At 50.2% G+C, this 15575-nt stretch overlaps 1 protein-coding gene across 5 annotated transcripts in view; it reads left to right on the forward strand.

Moving 5' to 3' along the window:
• MRPS22 (mitochondrial ribosomal protein S22) overlaps nucleotides 1-15575 on the forward strand; it is a 238648-nt gene that overhangs the window by 174818 nt on the left and 48255 nt on the right. The window lies entirely within an intron of this gene.

Consider the following 15575-nt stretch of genomic DNA (forward strand, 5'->3'; position numbering starts at 1 on the left):
TCCAGAAGAGCCACAGGGTGCTGAGGAAGGCCCCCAAGGAGCCAGTGGAGCGACTCTCCACATGGCAGGGTTGACTGTGAGGCTCCACTGGGTGGAGACCTGAGCTCTCCACAGCTCTCCTCTGTTCATGTGATTCCTGTGTTCTGCATATTCCTGAGCCTCCTCTCCACCCACCCACAGACTCACGGCCAGAGTGGTGTCGCCGGCCCTGGCGCTGTGCAGATGTGCGCATGGGCCCCCTGCTGTCCCCCGCTCGCCCTGGCTGCCTTGGTCTCCACGCTGGAGTCTGACTCACCGCCCCCAGGAGCAGTGTCGGGTTTCCTTTGCTGGATCTCACTGGGACTTCTTTCTCCATGGTGGCTGGACTGGCCCACTCAGCTATGCCTGGCATGCGTGTGGTCACGGGACAGTTATGGAGTTACTTGGTGCTGGTTATTTTGGTTTTGCGTTTTGTCTGTTACTGTTTTTTAATACTGCTTAGATGAGACGGAGATGTGGTTACGTAAAAAGAGTAGGGACTTTTGGCTGTCGGCAGCAAGGAAACTCACAGCGCAGGGCTTCAGTGCTCCCACCTACTTTATCATAGTAGCTACCATTTATTGAGTGCTTACTGTGTACTCCGCCCACCCTCATCATGTTTCCCCTAATCCTCACAGCAACCCTCCAGAGTAGGTGTTTTTGGATCACTCATTCACGCCACAACTCTTGGACTAGTCTTCACTGGCCGTCAGGCATTCTTACCACCCCTATTGTAAGGTGCAGCGACCCGGGCTGAGCCTCTCGCTCAGTAACTTGCCGAAGCACTCAAGGCAAGGAATGAAAGGAGGTGAGGGAGGCCTGGAGGGATTGGGCCCAGCTCTAGGAAGGCCTGTGTGTGTCAGACTGGTGAGTCTGGGGATTGCTGCTGAGAATGGGACCTTCAGGAACATGATTTAAAACCAGCAGGTGTGTGTGTGCGTGTGCGTGTGTGTGTGTGATGATTTACTGAGAAGGGGCGTGGCTCTGGAAGAGGACACAAGCACTGATTGATGAGCTTGGGGTCTGTTGGAGATGAGCCCAGTTCATTGTACAGGTTCCCCAGACTTTCATTGAACAGAACAAACACAAAAGGAAGAGCTGAGAACATAGGAACAACTGAAACTGAATTTGAAGTCATGAAATTTGTTTTATTAGATTTGACTTTCTTAAAACTCCCTGTAAGGCTCAGATTACTCCCAGCCCACGTTTCCATCCAAAGGTCTTAGTGGACACGTACCAGGTGCTTGGGCCTGGGCCTGCCGCTCTGGGGAGGGAGGGAGGGAGGGAGGGAGAGAGCAAGTGTGGAGCCTGCACGCAGGGAGTTACAGCCCAGGCAGAGGTGACAAGACCAACGTGTGTTTCCATGCGCCATGGGCTGGAGAGCTCACAGATGTCTCCACGGAGGAGGTGGCCCCTGAGTTGGGCCTTAAAAGTAGGGTAGGGGCTAGATTGGTGAGACAGAGCTAAGGACACGCAGGGAGAAAGCCCAGCATGAGAACAGAGGGGACTGTTTTAAACATGATTGTTGCAGGCCAGGGTCTAGCTTGAAGGGAGTGGAGGAGGGTGTGTGTGCTTTTTTTCCCCGTTATTGAGATGTAATTGACATAAGGTTAAGGTGTACAGACAGCATAATGACTTACACATATTGTGAAATTATTACAATAAATTTAATGTTCATCGTCTCATATAGATACAAAAAAAAGTAAAAGAGAAAATGTTTTTTCTTTGTGATGAGAACTTTTAATAACTTTCCAATATACCACACAGCATATAGTCATCTATAAGTCATCTTGCTGTGCATTACCACCCTGGGACTTATCTATCTTTTAACTGGAAGTTTGTCCCTTTTGCCCACCTTCCTGCAATGCCCTGCCCACCACTCCTGGCTCCTTCCAAGTCTGATCTCCTTTTCTATGACTTTGATTTTTCCTTTTTTAAGATTCCACATGTGAGATCATACAATATTTGTCTTTTTCTGACTTATTTCAGTGAGCATAATGCCCTCAAAGTCCATTCATGTTATTGCAAATGGTAAGATTTCGTTCTTGTTTATGGCTGAATAATATTCCATTGTATGTATCTACCTCAACTTCATTATCCATTTGTCCATGGACACCTAGTGGTTTCCATAGCTTAGTTGTTATAAATAATGCTGCCGTGAGCATGGGGGTGCAGGTATCTCTTTGACATAGTGATTTCATTTCCTTTGGGTATGTTTCCAGAAGTGGAATTCCTGGATCCTATGGTAGTTCTATTTGTAAATTTCTGAGGAACAACCATCCTGTTTTCCATAGTGGCTGCACCAGTTTGCACTCCCACCAGCTGTGCACGAGGGTTCCCTTTTCCCCCACATCCTTGCCAACACTTGTTATCTCTTGTCTTTTTCATGGCAACCATTCTCACAGGCATGATAATTTTCCTAATTATTAATGGTGTTGAACACCTTTTAATGGCCAACCGTTTGGCCATTCATATATCTTTTTTAGGGGAGAAAATTATCTCATTAGTTCTTGCCCCTTTTAAAAATTTCATTATATGGGGTCTGTGTTCTTTGAAAGCTTTAATCTAAGATGTTCCTGCTGAGAAGGAAAAGCAGAGTCCCAGGTCCAATCTGAAGAGTAGAAAAAACCTGTCTTGAATTTCTTGCCACCTACTCCCACCTGGAAAATCACACCTGGAGTCCCTCACTGGTGAACTGCCCATGCTCTTCCAATTACCTACAAAGAGTAAGAGGCAGTATGACAGAGGCGCCTGGGTGGCTCAGTTGGTTACATATCTGCCTTAGGCTCAGGTCATGATCCCGGGGTTCTGGGATTGAGCCCCACATCAGGCTCCCTGCTCAGTGGGGAGCTTGCTTCTCCCTCTCCCCCTGCCCCTCCCCCTGCTTGCATGCTCTCTCCCTCAAATAAATTAATAAAATCTTTAAAGCAAACAAAACAAGAGGTAGGATGACATAGTGGCTATGAGGTCAGCCTCCAGAGCAGAGAGACTTGGGTTCTAGTCCTGGCTGAGCTCCTTCTCAGTGCTGTACCTTAGGCGTATTGTTTAGACTCTCTGCATTTACTTTACTCAGCTGTTTAAAGGAGATGAGAACTTCTATTTCACCCAATTGTTGTGACGATCAAGTGAGATATAACACTAGAAGTTCCAGTGCCTAGGTGGCTCAGACCGTGCAGAGTCACATTCAAGGAAGCCCAGTCTGAGGGCCAAAAGTAACAAAAAATATTTCAGTCTTCACGTATGTCTTAAAGAACCTCCGAGGAGAGCCATTCTGTAACTCTCCAGAGTGAGTCCCAAAGTCACTCTCCTTTTCCCTCAATTCTCCTGCACCTGCTGCAGAAATCCTCACTCACCAAAGGGCTTTTCTGTTCTTTCCCTAGTGATTAGTTGAATTGCATCATGACATGGCAAGTGGAGGGAGCCTGTGAGAGCTCATACATTGTTTTGTTTTTTGTTTTTTGTTTTTGTTTTTGTTTTGCATCATTACAGAAATAGTGCTTACAAAGCACTTAGCACAGAGCCTGGCTCTTTAAGACCTCAATGCATTCTGTTATTAATAGGAAACACTGGGGGCGCCTGGGGGGCTTAGTTGGTTAAACTTCTGCCTTCTGCTCAGGTCATGATCCCTAGGTCCTAGGATGGAGCCCCACATGGCGCTCCCTGCTCAGTGGGGAGCCTGCTTCTCCCTCCCTCTTCCTCTGCCGGCCGCTCCCCCTGCTTGTGTGCTTGCTCGCACTCTCTCTCTCTCCCTCTCTGTCAAATAAATAAATAAATAAATAAATAAATAAAAAATCTTAAACAGTACGGAGGTTCCTCAAAAATTTGAAAATAGAGCTACCCTATGACCCAGCAATTGCGCTCCTGGGTATTTACCCCAAAGACACAGATGTACTGAAGAGAAGGGCCATATGCACCCCAATGTTCATAGCAGCAATGTCCACAATAGCCAAACTGTGGAAAGAGCCGAGATGCCCTTCAAGAGATGAATGGATAAAGAAGATGTGGTCCGTATATACAAAGGAATATTACTCAGCCATCAGAAAGGATGACTACCCAACTTTTACATCAACGTGGATGGGACTGGAGGAGATTATGCTAAGTGAAATAAGTCGGGCAGAGAAAGTCAATTATCATATGGTTTCACTTATTTGTGGAACATAAGGAAGAGCATGGAGGACATTAGGAGAAGGAAGGGAAACATCAAGGGGGGGAGGAATTTGGAGGGAGAGATGAACCATGAGAGACTATGGACTCTGAGAAACAAACAGGGTTTTAGAGGGGCGGGGGGGAAATGATTAGCCCGGTGATGGGTATTAAGGAGGGCATGTACTGCATGGAGCACTGGGTGTTGTACGAAAACAATGGATCGTGGATCACCACATCAAAAACTAATGATGTATTGTATGGTGACTAACATAACATAATAAAATTAAAAAAATTTAAAAAATAGGAAACACTGTGAAAGCACATAGTAATTGTTCAAAAACTGGAGCTCAAAAATATAATCAGCTAATTCAAATAGTACTTTTTCTCCTAAAAATATTAAATAACTGAAAACCGTTATTTAAACCTTGAGAATTTTTACTTTCTTTTTTTTTAAAATTTTTTATTAACATATAATATATTATTTGTTTCAGGGGTACAGGTCTGTGACTTATCAGTCTTACACAATTCACAGCACTCACCATAGCACATACCCTCCCCAATGTCCATCACCAGCCACCCCATCCCTCCCACCCCCCTCCACTCCAGTAAACCTTGAAAACTTTTAATAAGTAACACCCCTAATGTTTTAGTTCCATCAGTCTGCTTCCTGAAATGGTGTCTGTGGATCAGCAAGGGAAATTCTCCCCCCAGGCCAGCTCCAGCAGACTTTCTACTTCCCTTTGCCACTCCTTGTCCCGAAACCACAGTGAGCACTGCTGAAACTCTGGAGACAATTCAGGGAGCTCTGAAGCTGGAAGAGATTTCGGGGCCCCTTGGCCTCCAGAATAGGAGGGGCCACCAGAAAGGAATTCCAGGTGGGAGTGGGCAGGCAAGGAGTCCAAGTGACTTGCCACTTGTGTTTCTTGGAGTTGGTTGGAGTCGTAACTGAGAAGAATTGTGTGAGGACAGAGGAGAGATGGACAGTACAGAACAAGAGCAATTCATTCATTCATTTATTCATTCATTCATTCACCAGCCCTTCATTGAGTAGCTGCTTGTAACTGATTGTGGCAGACCGTCTTCCAAGGATAGCCGCCAGACATCTATATTTATTCCATCCTATGTGCTTTCCTTACGGTGTGACTGTCGCTCTTTCCACTGAGAAGCGGGTACCTATGTTTATTCTCCTTCAGTCTGGAAGGGTGTGTGTAGCTACTTTGGTCAACAGAATACAGCATATGCTGTATGACTTGGAATTTTAGGTCATAAAAATGATACAGATTCCTCTTGTGTTTGTCTGTCTGACTCTCTGTCTCTTCTTGGATGCTTGCCCTTGGCACCCAACCACCCAGAGGAAACCAGGCCACAACAAGGGGCCCAGCTAATGCTTGGTCAGTAGGCAGCATCAACCACCAGCCATTGTGAATGGTCCTTCACATGGTTCTAGACTCTAGCTAAGGCCCCAGATGCTGTGGGTACGATGTCCCTGCTGTGGTAGATTCCTGATCTCTGGAAATGTTGGACACAATAAACAACTGTTGCTGTTTTGAGTCCCTGACTTTCAGGATAGTTTGTTATGCAGCAATAGATTGCTAATACATAGGCTCTGTGAGGAGGCTGGGCCCACAGAGTGGGAGCGCTGGCAGGGTCTCTAGGGAGATGTCTAAGTTAACAGATAGCAATTCTCTTGCTTGATAAGGCGAGATAGAGAGAAGCGCCGAGGACATTTGTCAAACTCCCCTGGGGCCGTGGGGTTGAGGGCTCAGAAAGTCTTTTTGGAAGAGGCAACACTTCAGCTTGGTCTGGAAGGGCAGGTAAGAGTTAGCCAGGGGGAGGATGGGAAATGGGGAAGAGTGTGGGGAGAAATCCCTGAGAAATGGCTGTCAGGGAGTTATCTGGCTTTTTCACTCGGTACACGAGTGACTGGTCTCTCCATGATCTGCCAGAGCGTATCAGGACGGCGGCTCCAGAACACTGTCTCCAGCCAGGCTCTGGGCCCTGGCAAGGTGCCAGGCAGTGGCGCCACTGACAGCAGTGGGGCCTCCTCCCGAATTCTGAAGGGCCAGCTTCTGAAGGGACTGGAGACCGGCGGTGGTGGGGAGGGTCAGCAACCACAACCAATGCAGTGGGCTAACATTGGGCAGTTTCAAAATGGTGCCCTGCTCCCAGAATTGGGGTGGGGGGAGGAGTTCTTAATATGAATCACAGCAGCATCAATGAGCTGACTTCCTTCAGATGCTCCTGGCCACTCCTCATGGTCCAGGTACACCGTGTGAACTACCCTTCTCTGAACATCGCTTCTCCCCAGTTTTCTTGGGTTTTGTCCTTCCTGCCATTTTCACCTCATCCCTCACCTCAGGTGCCCCCTCCTCTGGGAGGACCTCGAGGTGCCCCCAGGCTCCTTAGGACTGCACAGCCCCCTCTGTCACAGCCCCGAGCTGTGGTGATGCTCTGGCCTGCTTACCCATGGGCCTGCTTACCCGTGGGCCTCCCTGACTAGGCTTAGGATGGTGGGGTATTAGAGTAGGTGGGCTTGGGGTGTCTGTAAGTATCCTGTGGTTTGGGTCCATGTGTCCTGTCTAGGTACGTGTACTGGCATGTGTCTCTGAGTGTCCATGTGTGTCTAATCCTGGATGTGTCCATATGTATCTTCTGTGACTGCATGCCTTGTGTGTTGTGTGCGTGTGTGGGGACGCTCTCCCTCTGGGCTGAGAGCGGGGGTAGAGACAGTCACCAGTCAGGAGCCAGCCAGTTATGTCTTCATGTAGTCTTTTGCCTGCTGGCCTCCCAGGACAGCCAGCCCAGCCCAGCAAGACACTCTGTGCTCTCTCTTCCAAGTTAGGACATGTGACACAGACATAGCCATGGCCCTGCCCACCCTCCACGCCACCCCCCCCCCCCGCCCCCCGCCTGGGTGGTGTGCGTGTAGACATGGCCAACATCTCCCTGGTCTCTGTGCTGCTCAGTAAGGAACGGATTATAATTCCTGGGCAAGCTGCATCTGCAACCAACTTGAGGGAAATAATTGTTGAGCGAGTTGAAAGAAAAAAATCGTAGCAAGGAACTTCAATCCAGCCAGCCATCCGTGTCATTAAATTAGGCTAATCTAAATCCTCAGAGCCTAATTTAGCAGCCTCCAAGGCCAACCGAAGCCTTACCCTACATGGCTCTTTGGAGTTCCCACTGCAGTGTCCCCGGCAGAGGGGAGCTTCGGGGGACACGGCGGGCAGTGACCTCACGGCCTGAGGACACGCAAAGCTATGATGGACACCAGCTGCTCCTCAGGGACCTGGCTGTGCAGGAGGAGGCCTGGGATGCGGCGCGGGCCCGGTTCCTGTGCTGGCCCTGCCACCAGTGTCCAGCCGCCCCAGGCCTTGTCTCTGTGCTCGCCCAGCTCGCAGGGGCCATTAGCAACGTGAACGGGAACAACGAATTCCCTCAAAGTTACCTTAGTGTTGCTCCTCTGAGCTGAGAGCTGTGTCTCGTCAACACCAACCTGTGGCTGAATGGGAGAACGAACGGGTGCAAGGTGAATCTGTGCTATGAAACACAGCTTTTGTAACGACTACTGTGAATCATTAATTCCTTCGCCCAGTCAGACACTTACGGACTCACTCATTCAACCATTGCTCCCCTCCGTTGTTCGTTTTTTCTTAGACCCTCTCCCTCCTCATTCTTTCTGATGTACTCATTCATTCTCTGACTCTTCCTACCCTCCCTCCCCCCCCCCCCCCGCCTTCCTTCTCTCCCTCCCTCCTTCCCTCTTTCCCTTCTTTCTTCCTTCGCTCCCTCCTTTTATTCCTACCTTTGAGGAATTGCCTGGGAGATGCTCATCCCAGTGGCTGGCCAGAAATGAAAAGCACTTGAGGCCTCGTGCCTCAAGGATCTGAGGATCCGTGTCTAGGCCAAGCTCCTGAACTTACTCCTCTTCCTGGATCCTTGCTCCTGGCTCCCCACTGCCCTCTTCCTGGCATTTCCTCCCTGCTCCCCTCCCTAGGGGGCAGGGGGAGTGTGGGAGCTGATGGTGGGCTGTTGGGTGCGCCTTGCCAGGGGCACTCAGGAGGAAAGGTGCCGAACTGACCTGATAAATGAACCAATAGGGATGTGTGGCCTGGCCCCCCTCCCCCTTTGATCAAAAGCCTCTGAACCCCTGATGACATCCCATGGCGTATTCCTCTATTAATCAGAAAAGCCTTGACAGATGTAAGCAATTTGTCTTTGGAGAGGACTGGAGGGGGCGGTGCGGGGAGGGAGCCCGCTCCAGCCCCATCAGTGTGGAGAAGATGCTGAGGGTAAGTCTTGAAATGGGGGCTGAATTCATGCATACTAAGGAGGCAGGAGAACCAAGAGCCAGCAGATCAGAAAGAGAAGCGTTTTCATTTCAAAGCATATTTCTTCCTTGATTGAATAGGGCCCCCCCACTACCACCACCAAACCAGGATGCTGGAATGAGGCTGGGATCCAGGGGTTAATCCCACCCAGACCCTTTCAGGGCTCAGATGCTTCGAGCGCGACAGGGGTTGGCAGGTGGGGTTCAGGTGTGGATTCTCTGACAAAGCAGTGGTGGGCATTCTCCTAGTGCCCTGTGGTTCCTTCGGTTCTGGCCTGCTGCTGCCGGGGAAGCTCAGCCTACAAACACTGGCAGACGCCCCCCGAAACCACTGCGCTGCAGGTCCAGCACTGGCACTGGAGACACAGAGAGGAAGTAAGGGCCACTCTCCCAAGCACCCAGCCTAGACCACCAGGCAGCTCCGTAACCCAGAGATGGGGGTGGGGAGGGGAGGGCGTGTACCTGGTACAGTGTGGACAGGGAGGGGCTCACCAGCTCAACAAGGTGGGGACACTTCCCAGAGGAGGAAACATAAGCTGGGTCTTCAAGGCTGAGTAGATGTCCTTGCACGGGAAGGGCCTTCACTTTTTTGTCAGTTTGGAGAACTCCTCTTCATCCTTCAAGACCCAGCTGGGCCTCCTCCTCTCTTCGCCTCTTTTCCTCACTAATTCTTGAGGTCGGAAACTATGTCCGACTCATCTCTGTGTCCTAGTGCCCAGCCCAGGGACTGGCATAGAGTAACAACAAATGCTCCCGGAAGTGAGTGGAACAGAGTTGCAGACAGTGGGAACAACGTGTACAAAGGCATGGAGGCAGGCAGGAATCAACGTGGGGATATAAGAAAACTACAGCCTGTGTTTACATCAGTAGGGCTGTGTCCACACAGGGCTCTGTATCAAGAGGGAAACTGAACACTGATTTGCATTTCTCAGTTTTTATTTGCATGTCTGACACTCTACAAAGGCAGCCCAGAGATTCGGCTGCAACTGAGGAGTATATACAATCTTATTTTCATTGTGACTTAAAAAAAAAAAAAAAAAAAAAAGAGTGCTCCGTGAATCTGTTTAGATGCTTCAAACATAGATTTTAAAACTCGCTCTTGCAAATTTCAGAGACCAAAGATACAGCCAGTGTTTTGATCATTTGCCTCCTTCCCTTTCCAATAAACACCTAACATACTTTGCCAAGCTTTCTGTGGTCAGGATTTACAGATCTGTGACTCACCCAAGTGAGCCAGGGAACATGAAAAGATGTCGCTGGGGAGAAATATGCAGGAAGGATGGGAGAGGTCAGCTCCTCCACCAAGCAGGACAGACTCCCACAGCTTTTCCTAATAAACAAGTTTCCAGGGCCCTTTGAATTCTTCCGGAGAGGAGAGGAACGTTAGCATTCACATGGTGGGGAGGAACATCATGGACAGTGACCACGTGGGCCCAGATCCCAAGAGAGGGGGTGTAAACTCGGGCAGGAAACAGAACTGGGAGGTGGGCCGGTACCCGAGTCGTGGTTGCTGACAACCATCATTGAGCACCTGCTGTTTGCCCATCCCACAGAGGAGGTGGACTGTCTTGTCGGAGGTCTTGTGGCCTATAAGCAGGGAGCTGGGATCAAACCTGGATTTGTTGGTTCCACAGAGCCTGTTGTTCCATATTCCACTGTGATTTGGGCAGTGTTGGGCCTTTCAGTAGGGCTGTGACCCGGGGCCTGGGCCTGAACTGCCTCACTGGCAGATTGCTGCTCTTTGAAACATGCCCAAGGACACTCAGTGATGCCGAGGCTCTCGAACTAGTTCCAAGGGAATTTGGGGTAAGAGGATTTTAAATAGGATTCACCCCAGGCTTAGGGTATCCTCTGAATGCCCACCAATCTGCAGGACAAACCCTCTGCCAACCAGGACTACGCATGTATAAGTTCCATTGCCTGTGACCACACTGTTTCCTCCAAATGCCTGACCCCCTCCGAGTTCAGAGCGGCATCCACCCCCCTGCACACAGCCCGCTTTGGCTCCTCTGGCCTCCGTTTATGTCCTGGTCTCCAAGCGCCTGACCATGATAATAAAAAGCTGTCCTGCTTACTCAGTGCTTCTGGGTTAACTAACTCCCCAACCCTGCCAAGAGGTGGGTCCCACTGTCTTCATTTCTCTGATGAGACAGCGGAAACTCCGGGAGGTTAAGGAACTGGCCAGAGGTCACCCAGCTAGGAAGCGATGGCAGCCATCTGAATGTGGCATCTGTATGACTGGGGAGCCGGTGTCTCCAGTGCCTGTGCTCTTCTGTCTGCAGGCCGCCTCACATAGGGTCACTGCCCTCCTCTGGGCTGCCACCGGCTTGGGCCCATCTCATCAACCCTGGCTTCCCAGGTGAGGGGACTGGTCCCTTCCTCTCCCAGCATGGACAGGGAGCTTTTCACTGTGTGTGTAAGGCATTTTAGCATGGGCAGACCTCAGCATGTGGCTTCTGGAGGATCATTCTTTGCAGGGGTGAGCCTGTGCTCATGTACATCTGTGCACGTATATGAGACCATGCATGCTTGTGATTGTGTGAGCATATGTGTGCATGTGAGTATGTTGGTGGGCAGAGATAGGAGACAAGAGCAGAGAGGAGTGGGAAGGAACTTAGGACAGAACAGGTCTCCAGGAGATGAGAGGGGGCCTCATGTTCCCAGGGCTCTCTGCGGTACACCGCAGGGGACAAGAGCAGAGGGAGCCTGGGGAGCCTAGCAGGGGTGCAGAGCCTGGAGCCCTGGGATGCACAAGGCCTCTGTGAGGCAGACACACTCCTCTATGATCTACTTGGCCGTGGCTTCCAGGCAGCCTGGTACAGACTTGTATAGACCCATAGGGAAAAAAGACAAGCTTCCTACAAAAGCAGGACCTGCTTTAATGATGAGGTGTGAAGAAATAGAATAATAACAGCCATTAGCGGAGCACTTCTTATATGCTAAGTGTGTTATGTGCATGAATGTGTGTAACCCTTATACCCTTGCAAGGGGTACATTATGAATGAGGAAACTGGCCCAGAGAGGTTACGAGGCTTGCCAAGTCCACACAGCAGACCAATGAATATGGAAACATGAATCAGGACAAGGGTGGGTCTGACTTCCAGTGACTGAAGCTGAGCGCCCTCCTGGGGTGCTGCCAGGTCTCAGCTAGTGGGGGTGCCCAGGGCCTCTGATGAAGAGGCATTTCCCACCGTTATGTTCCCCACTGTTGGCACAGAGTATATGTGAGCAATATTGACAGAGCTTTGGAGAGCTTTGTATCTGAGTCTTGAAGGTCAAGTAAGCGTTCACCAGGGAGACCCCAGGGCAAGTACATGTTCTCACCAAGCTCATCCTGCCTCTGAGTCACTGAGCTGGTCTTCCCCTTCCTTTCCTCAGTCTGATTCGTATCCACTTACTGGGGCTGAGTTCCAGGCCCACCTCCTCCAGGAAGCCTTGCTTGTCTAGTCCAGCCATGTTGATCAGATCCCAGGGCGGCCCCACCCTGGCCTGTGTGTGGGACGGCTGTGACCCAAGCTGGGTGCTCCAACGTGGTGGAAACACCACAGCCTGGAGGCCCAGCAGAAAGCTGGCTGGCCAAAATGGAGAGGGAAGGGAGGTAATGAGCCATTGTCATCTGCTGAACAAACGCAGTGGTGGGGAGCTATCAATGGTCTCTTGTGTGGAAATAAATTCTAGTCAAAGAGCTGCAACTGAGCAGGTCCTTGAAGAGTGTGCAGATGTGAATATAACCAGCATACTATTTTTAAAATGCCTCTGAACATACATTCTAAAATGAGTAAGCTGGCTTTTTTTCTCTGAAATCCCACCTACCCACGGAGGCAAAGCCATAGGGTTTGTGTTCCAGGGGAGAAGACTAGAAGACGGTGCTCCCTAGGGCAGGGAAGGAGGAAATGCTGAGGGGAATCTGTCAGGCTCCAAGGGGGAGGAAAACCCCTCTTAGTCTTGGAAGGGAGAAGGGAAGAGAAAGAAGGCAGGGGAAGTGGTCCTGACTTTGTCCTCCAGTTTCCCCTATAAGCCCTCCCCACCATGAAACCCAAGAGAGATGTGGTATAAGAAGATGCAGAGAAGTCTGGGGATATATCTGATTTCGGGGCTTATGGTTCCCATGGAGGTAGACAGAACATTTTGAGTCCTGTTAGGGAAGTCCTGCATCCAACACGGTGCCACTGGCCAGAGGACAGAGTCAGCAATGCCTGGACAGGGACCGATACGAATAGTGGACGGTCTTCTTTGGTCTTCCTCTAGAGGAACCTGGAGTTGTCCCCAAGTTCCCACTGGGAGATGTAGGAAGAAGGGAGCAGAATAGCTGGGGGACTCCCATGGTGAGGGTCACGGGGTCCCAGAAGAGAGACCAGGACCGGGGAGGCTGAGACACAGGGCGTGCGGTATCACTGAGGATGGGGATAGGTGGTGAGGTGGGGGAGCCCAGCGGACACAGGCCATACTGAGGGAAAGAGCATGAGTTCTCAGCCCCGAGTGCCATCAGAGGGTGTCAGGAGTGGGTTGAGGGAACGATGCCAAGGTTCATCTCTCACTTTCCTGAGACCCCTCCCCCACCAAAAAGGGCCACATAAGCTTCACCTATTCTTAGAAGCTGTTTTGGTAAGAAAAAGAGGAAAGCAGAAGAAAGACAGAATATTTACCTGGAAGGGACTGGGATTCTTTTCGTTGTTAAACTAAGTGGCTACCTGCTTCCCTCCACTATCCAGATAGAGGAGATAATTTATTTTTTTAGATTTTATTTATTTATTTGACAGAGAGAGATAGCGAAAGAGGGAACCCAAGCAGGGGGAGTGGGAGAGGGAGAAGCAGGCCTCCCGCCGAGCAGGGAGCCCGATGCGGGGCTCGATCCCAGGACCCTGGGATCACGACCTGAGCCGAAGGCAGATGCTTAACGACTGAGCCACCCAGGCGCCCCTAGAGGAGACAATTTATAGAAAATAAAAGGAAGTCTCAGTTTGGGACTTAGTCCAGTGTGTGAAATTTTTGATCGTGAAACAAGATGAATCTCAGGTTTGGCCATAACTTTATGCTGAGGGCACAGTATCTCACATGTGAGAAATCTTTTCTCTCTCTCAGATAATTTACGATTTATCATCTTAAGTACTATTAGCATTTATCATTTGAAATACCCAGAACCAGAGGCCTTTGAAGACCATTATACCGCACTTCTTCCTCCCTTCAAATGGGCAAGTTCTTGCTGTACTCCCTTCCTCTTCAATCCCAGTTCCTGTGTACGCTCCAGTGTGTGTCCCTTCTATGGGGGAGAGGAGTGAGGGTGTGGATGTGTTCTCCAGCAGCCCAGCTTAGCTGGTATCCCACAGCGAGGGGACCTGGCCAGCTGGAGTGCAGATTGCCAGATCTAAGCTTTGTAGTCTGAAACCACATTTACTATCTTACTTAGCTTTTGGCTGCAAGTAGCAACTCAAATAAGGGTAGCTTAGAAAATACATAACAGGAAGACTGAAGAAAGGTGGCTCCAGAGTTAGTTCAGTGGCTTGAAGATGTCATCAAGTTCCAGCTATTTTCCTATCCTTAGCACATCAGCATTTTGACCCCCATGCATGTTGCCTCACAGTCACAACATAGCTGCTGTAACTCCAGACATCACATTCTCATGCAAGTATATTCATATTTAGCTCATATGCCTCTCTTTTCTGGTAGGAAGACTTCCTGACCAGGGTAGGGGGCTCATATGCCTACTCCCCAGACTAGGTTCTACACCCATCTGCCCTAGATCAAGACATCTATTATCAGATAATCAAGGGTCTCTTAGAAAGGTTGCAGTGTGTTTAGTCCAGAAAGCCAACAGTGTTTGCCGGTGGTTCAAGTAAGGCCAGGCAAGGAGCAGAGCCAGGGCAGGAAGCCTCATGAGGCGAAAGCTAAGAGGAGACGAGAAAGAGGATATAGAGTGGGTCACTGCTGAGCTGCCGTGTAGATGATGACGATGGTGGTAGGGATGGAACTACGGTTCTGGAGCCCTTACCATGTGTCACACTTGCTCTGCACTGAGCAGTCCACACTTCATCCTCACAGCAACGCTGTTGTTTTACTCACAGGGGAACCCACTCCGTGTGCTAGTGGAGGGGGGGGTGTCATTATTGCACCCCACCTTGGCTGCTGGTGTGGGATGCTGGGAGCTGTGCGTAGATTCCCTCTTCCCTCTCCCATCACATACTTAAAAATACTTAATGAGTCTCCTCCATTAGACTCTGCAAAGGTCCTCACATTCTGGGATACACTGGAGAACAAGATTGCCAAGGTCACTGCTCCCATGGAGCTACATTCCGGTGGGAAGCTTGGGAGATTGTCATTCGGTTAGTCAACAAGAAAGACGCTGTAGTAAGGACATTGTGACAAGGGGGTGCCCCTAGGAGTGCCTGGAGAGAGAGCCACTTGTGTACTGGGTGGTTTGGGAAGGGCTCTCTGAGGAGAAGGTGATTGGGTTGAAACTTCAGTGTGAGATGGTACAGCCACCTGAGCATCTGGGGAAAGGGAATTCCAGGCAAAGGAACAGCAAGGGGCCAGGCTTGGGGGCTGTTGGTAGCATTTGAAGAACAAAAGCAAATCACCCTGGCTGGAGCCTGGCTGGGCAGGGGTGAGAGTGTTTGGAGAGGAGTCTGGATTTTTTCCCCAAGTGATACGGGACACAGTAGAGCGTCATCAGCGGGGGAATGCCTAATCTGAGTTATGCTTTTGGACATGTACTCCTGCACACAGAGCTCTCCCTTTTCTGTGGGGCACACTGACCCTCCTTGTCCCGTGGGCATTGGTCATGTCTCCCTCGGCGGGCTGCAAGTTCTTGGAGGTGAGAACAGAATGGTGCGTCCTCCTGCACCTGCGCGAAGCCATCAGCACCAAACTAGTGACCGAGAAGCCGATGTCATGAGTACATATTGGAAGTTCCTATCTTCACCGGAAGGGACCTGGCGGCAGCTCTCCTGGGTGGAGAGTGAGCATGAAGTCATCTGCTTCTCTGAACGGCTGGGGTCCCCCACTTCACACAGTGCAGCAGGCTTGGTTGGGAATATCTTTCTTCCCTGGGAGACATTTCTCCAGGGTGTTGGGGGTTCTTCTC

This window comes from Zalophus californianus, chromosome 1 (genome assembly GCF_009762305.2).
Source record: "Zalophus californianus isolate mZalCal1 chromosome 1, mZalCal1.pri.v2, whole genome shotgun sequence".
Taxonomy (NCBI): Eukaryota; Metazoa; Chordata; class Mammalia; order Carnivora; family Otariidae; genus Zalophus; species Zalophus californianus.